This window comes from Carassius auratus, chromosome 43 (assembly GCF_003368295.1).
Source record: "Carassius auratus strain Wakin chromosome 43, ASM336829v1, whole genome shotgun sequence".
Classification (NCBI taxonomy): Eukaryota; Metazoa; Chordata; class Actinopteri; order Cypriniformes; family Cyprinidae; genus Carassius; species Carassius auratus.
This window is the reverse complement of record NC_039285.1, coordinates 8,625,729-8,631,728: the sequence shown is the minus strand read 5'-3', so window position 1 is coordinate 8,631,728 and position 6,000 is coordinate 8,625,729. Positions and strand designations below refer to the sequence as shown.

Below are 6,000 nucleotides of genomic sequence, written 5' to 3'. Positions count from 1 at the left end.
ATGGTCATTTCATCCCCTCAAGGCACCTGGCCGGTGGAGGTAGACCTGGTGAAGGACCTGCCGTTGGCCGTACTGCTTGGACGGGATTGGCCCGGCTTCGAGAAGCTGCTGTCCACCGCTACTCAGCCTGCCAGCCCCAAGGGGAACCGTCGAAGACCGAGGGAGCCACCTGGACCCCGCCGCCGACCGGCCCTGCTCATCACCAACAGTGGGAGAGAAGGTGAGGCCCCCTCCCCATCTACTAATCTGTTTTATGATGTCTACCAACAGGCCACTGGAGGGGGCTCTTTCGCCAAGGAACAGCGGGAGGAAGACCGACTCAAGCACTGTTGGAGCCAGGTGCGAGCCGTGGATGGAGAGGACGTCCTCCCCAGGGCCCCACCCTCTCCCACATTTTGTTGTAGAGAATGGCCTGCTGTATTGTGTCGCCCAGCGTAGGGGGAAGGAGAAAAAGTTACTAGTTGTGTCTCGAGCCAAGACCGAGACCATTCTAGAGCTGGCCCATTCCCACCCCATGGCAAGACACCTCGCGGCAGCCAATACTGCACAACGCATCCGCGACTGCTTTCATTGGCCGGGCCTGGACGCCGAGGTAAAGCGGTTCTGCCAAGCCTGTCTGACCTGTCAGGCCACGTCGCCCAGGACCCCCCCCCCCAGCCCGCTCATCCCGCTGCCTATCATCGAGGTGCCCTTCGAGCGGATTGAAATGGACATAGTGGGGCCATTGCCGAAGTCTGCCCGTGGGCATGAGCACATCCTGGTCATCGTCGACTATGCCACCCGGTACCCAGAAGCAGTCCCCTTGCGGAAGGCCACCGCGAAGTTCATCGCCCAGGAGCTGTTTCTGCTGGCCAGCCGAGTCGGCCTCCCCTCGGAACTCCTGACTGACCAGGGAAACCCCTTCATGTCCCGGCTAATGGCTGACCTCTGCCGGCTGCTGCGGGTGAAGCAGTTGAGGACCAGTGTTTATCACCCCCAAACTGATGGCCTCGTAGAGAGATTTAACCAGACCCTCAAGCAAATGCTCAGACGTGTGGCGGCGGAGGACAAGTGGGATTGGGACCTCATGATCCCCTACGTGCTCTTTGGGATCGGCGAAGTTCCCCAGGCCTCAACTGGCTTCACCCCCTTCGAGCTCCTGTTTGGCTGTCAACCCCGGGGCCTCTTGGACGTGGCCCGGAAAGCGTGGGAGCAGCAGCCGGCACCGCATCGTACTGTCATCGAACATGTCCGGCAAATGAGGGAACGGATCGACCGAGTGATGCCGTTAGTCCGGGAATACCTCACCAGGGCCCAACAGGCGCAGCAACGTCATTACGACCGGGCAGCCCAACAACGGGAGTTCCAACCGGGAGACCGCGTCATGGTCCTGGTCCCTTACCTGGTCACTTACCGCCTGAGACAGCCGGGACGACGGCAGGCGGAGCAACTCTACCACATCAACCTCCTAAAGAAATGGGTGGGGACCCAGGACCAAGTAGCTGCCCTGAGCCTCACCGAGCCCGTGGTTGTGGATGTCAACCCCCACCTTTCGGCTGCCCAGAAGACGAAGCTGCAGCACCTGGTCAGTCAGTTCCAGGATGTGTTCTCCTCTCAGCCCGGGCAGACCAACGTGCTTCAACACCATATCCGGACGCCCCCAGGAGTCGTCGTTAGGCAACGGCCCTACCGAGTCCCAGAGGCTCGTTGGCAGGCTATTGAGGAAGAGGTCCAACAGATGCTAAAGTTGGGGGTAATAGAACCATCCCGGAGTCTGTGGTCCAGCCCCATTGTAGTGGCCCCAAAGCCGGATGGAATCTCTCCGCTTTTGTAACGACTTCTGCCGCCTGAACGAAGTCTCCGAATTCGACGGGTACCCCATGCCTCGGGTGGACGAACTTCTGGACTGGCTAGGAAGGGCCCGGTATATCAGCACCCTAGACCTCACCAAGGGCTATTGGCAGATACCGCTCTCCGAGGCCGCCAAGCCGAAAACCACCTTCTCCACCCCCAGTGGCCACTGGTAGTACCAGACCCTTCCCTTCGGCCTACATGGGGCCCCCGCGACGTTCCAGCGGATGATGGACATCCCCTGCGGCCTCACCAAGCTTACGCGGCCGCCTACCTGGATGACGTCGTGGTCCACTCCGAGGCGTGGGACGAACATCTGGATCATCTGCGGAGGGTGCTTTCGGAGCTCCGGCGGGCTGGACTTACTGCCAACCCCCGCAAATGCCACCTAGCCCTCTCTGAGGCCAAGTACCTGGGCTACCAAGTCGGCCGAAGACTCCTCCGGCCGCAAGACTAGAAAATTGAGGCCATCCACGCCGCACCAAGACCCGAGACAAAGACCCAGGTACGAGCCTTCTTGGGGGTGGCGGGTTATTACCATTGTTTTATCCCCAACTTCTCCTCTTTAGCCGCCCCCCTGACAGACCTGACCAGGAAGAGGCAGCCGGAGAAAGTATGCTGGACCCCGTCGGCGGAAGAAGCCTTCTCCCAGGTGAAAGCAGCACTCACGTCCTCGCCGGTACTCCGCGCCCAGGACTTTAGCTGCCCCTTCCTGCTGCAGATGGATGCTTCCAACACAGGACTAGGAGCGGTCCTCTCCCAAATTCAGGAAGGTGAGGAGCATCCGATCATCTACATCAGCAGGAAGCTGTCCCCCGAGAAGCACCGGCCACCAGATAGCGGAGCAGCACCTTTCACCAGGCATCACTGTGACAATAAATCCACCCTCCGGGGCTTTTGATTTCACATACCTCTTGTCGAGTGATTCTTCACCACGTGACAATATAAAGTCAAATTACATATAGTTAATACAGTTAAAAGTATACTTAAGAACTTTACAATTTAACATATAAAGAACTTGTAAAGATTCTTTAAAGCTTATTGGCCTTGTTGACTTTTGGACATTGTTATATATCTGGACAAAATTAGATATCTGCAAAAGTAGTTTTTTAATGCAATTTTAAGATATGAAGTTCACTACAAGTGCACAAGCAATAATATCATGCACACTTTTTTTCACAGGAGACACTTTTGTCAAATTAAAGTTTTTGCGCTTTATTGCAGATTTCAGATGGTTATGTGAATAGTTGTTGTTTGGCGTGTACTGATTCTGCCAGCTGAGGACCTGTGAGGCATTTCTCAAACTAGAGATGTGCTTGTCTCTTGTTGTTGTGCATCTGGGCTGTCTACTTCTATCTCTGACCTGATATCTGATCCAGCTGAATGTCTTCTTTCAAGGCAGAAGTGCACACCCATGCCCAGAATACAACCAATGTCTACTCAATATATCAACAAGAAATCAAAGAATTTATTGCATTTTACACTTTTAATTAAATAGAAGTTCCTAGTCTGCTATGACATTAGAATAATTTCTAAAGAATGCAGTGAAAAAACTTTTTTTAATAAGTTTTCATTATTTCAGTGTTTTTAAAAGCAAATAGACTGCTGGTCTAAAATAATATAAAGCAATGATGCAATATGATGCAATTCATTCAGCAGTGCATTAGTTCTTAGTTATCTTTTTCATGTTAAGCATTTACACATTTTATTTGTTTATTTATTTATATGTTTATTTACAGCCTCCTGCATCATCATTCAGGTGAGTTTCTCTTGCAACATCTCTTGAAATAAGGTGCTTTTCCCCCATTTTATTTATTTATTTTTTGGTGGACCTTTCAATAAATCTGTATTTTTGGTAAGTCCAAAGGAATAATTATTACTGTACAACATCTGATAGCTACTACTCAAGACACAAGTTTGTTAATTTGCAAGAACCAAATGGGCTCTTTGTATCAAAAACCATCCTCCCACTTACAGCACCTGTCTGCCATTTTTGCACAAAACTGCTGAATAGTCTTTGTAAGCTGTGAAAGTACCATTTTCAAAAATTATAACTTGTGGATTTCCAGCTTTGAAAGCATTTGTTCTCATGCTATAAGTTTTTTGTAAACTTGCAATTTTATAGACATTTACACTATATCTATATGTACAATTATTAGTTGCTTTGTGGGGGAAAAAATATCCTAAAAGGGCTAGTATTTTATATTGTGGGACCAGACCAAGTATATAGCTACACTGATTAAAATGATTAATTGAATTTACTACATTTTTTACAACAAGTGGTTGCAATCAATTTATTTTAGCTATGTTTAAAATAAACTATAAGAAAATAAATGTAGTAGTTTTATGAAAATCTTGTCAATCATATTGGATTTGGGCCAGATTTTTTCATCCATATACCAGCTTATGTTTTCTGCTCAATGGGGGATGTAGCACCCAGAATGAAAGGCATATTTTTGACACTCTGGAGGAATCTTTCCTGCATGCCTCAAGTCTTGCTGATAAGAGTGCAGATCTTAAGCTCTCCAGCACCAAATAGAAAAAAATTCTCCAGCCACATTGAGGTCGAGGGAAAATCATGGCAGGAATATAATTTGTGTTAGTGGGTAGGAGGGGAACCTCTTGTGGATGATGATGATGAAATAGTGGGGGCAGATATTACCCCTTAGGGAGTGTGGTCTGGAGTTCTGTTGTGTCTCAGGTGGTAGGAATGAAAGGTCATGCAATGTACTGAAGAATTCCAGAAGGACTGATGTGTCATGGGCTTCTTGTGATATGGCGATGACGGATCCCCCGCTGACTGATATATGTGTTTCTCCACGTGTTGTGTGTGTTCTATTTGAGAACATATCATTATTTTTCAAAACCATAGACAACTTCACTTTCACCTTTCACTGTCTTGTGTGGTTCATCCTAATTGATGCTCTGAAGTCTGTAGAAGAACATCTAATTTTATTTTATTTTTTATGCAGTCATCCAAACTGTAGATGGAGGATGTTGGAGGACTAGATGGAGGACCGGTTTACTGAACATTTCCCTGCAGTTACTGTATGTGGTGTGAACTCTTGGGTTGCATCTAGGATTGAGAACCAAGAAACCAAAGGTTTAGAGCTGCATTAAAGTTTTCATCATAGACCAACAGCCAACGTGTAGTACCGAACGATTCACTCTTATGAATCAGTTATTTTATGATTTAAGATCTTTTAACTTGGAGCAATAATTTTCAAGGAACACAAAGGGGCCCTATTTTAACTCTCTAAACGCAAAGTGTAAAGCGCACAGCGCAGGTGCACTCAGGGCCGCGGAAAGTGCTTTTTTAGAATTCTATCTGCATTTGGCCTGAAATTTATACAATTGAGAATATTTTGATATTGTACAGTACATTTAGAATACATTTAGGTTATCTGTCATTTTCATGTATGAAAGAGACTTTCCACATATCGGTTTTGCTATATGGAATACAAAAACTTTGAAACTCAATAATCCAAAACAGCTCAGAATGCAGATAGAACCTTGTAATTCCAAGAAGGTGACGTGTTGTCTGTTTCCCAGGCGAATGTATTTACAAGGTGGTTCTTTTTAATGAATCAGTCACATACAGCTTACATTGTGTTCTGTACTTGTGATGTGCATCTAAGAGTATTGGTTTATCAAAAAAGAAAAAAATGTAGGATGGGGACTTGGTTCTGATAGGCACAGATCTGAATATGAGCTTCAAATTGATTATAGGAATCATTTATTCTTTATGATGTCCATCCCTACTCAGACTAAATGATAATTGCAGTGTAATGTAGTGTAAGATTCCTGATATGTCAGTTGACATGAGTGTGTGCATCAATCATACCACAAGACTTGATTCTCCAGTGGCTGTCAGTATTTTCAGATGTGAGACAGAAGCAGGATGCCACCTCTTAGCCCCTGCTGTGTTTACTTCACAAGAGCTTCAGAGGATATATACAGGAGTTTAGTGAGTCACATCAGCTCTCTGCGCTCATGGGAAGCAAGCTCCTAGGGGAATTTGCTGCAGGGAGACACCATATATTATCTTCATTATTATTCAATGGCAGAGTACTGCTCTATTAATAGGCTTGCAGACATGATCAGATTAAATCTATTTGACTGCAGCTGTGACTCATATTTTCCAGGGAATTTTTCTTTTTCTTTTTTGTA

At 46.8% G+C, this 6,000-nt stretch overlaps 1 pseudogene; it reads left to right on the top strand.

The window, feature by feature from the left end:
• LOC113061228 (uncharacterized) overlaps window positions 1-6,000 on the top strand; it is a 31,804-nt pseudogene continuing 25,804 nt past the window's right edge.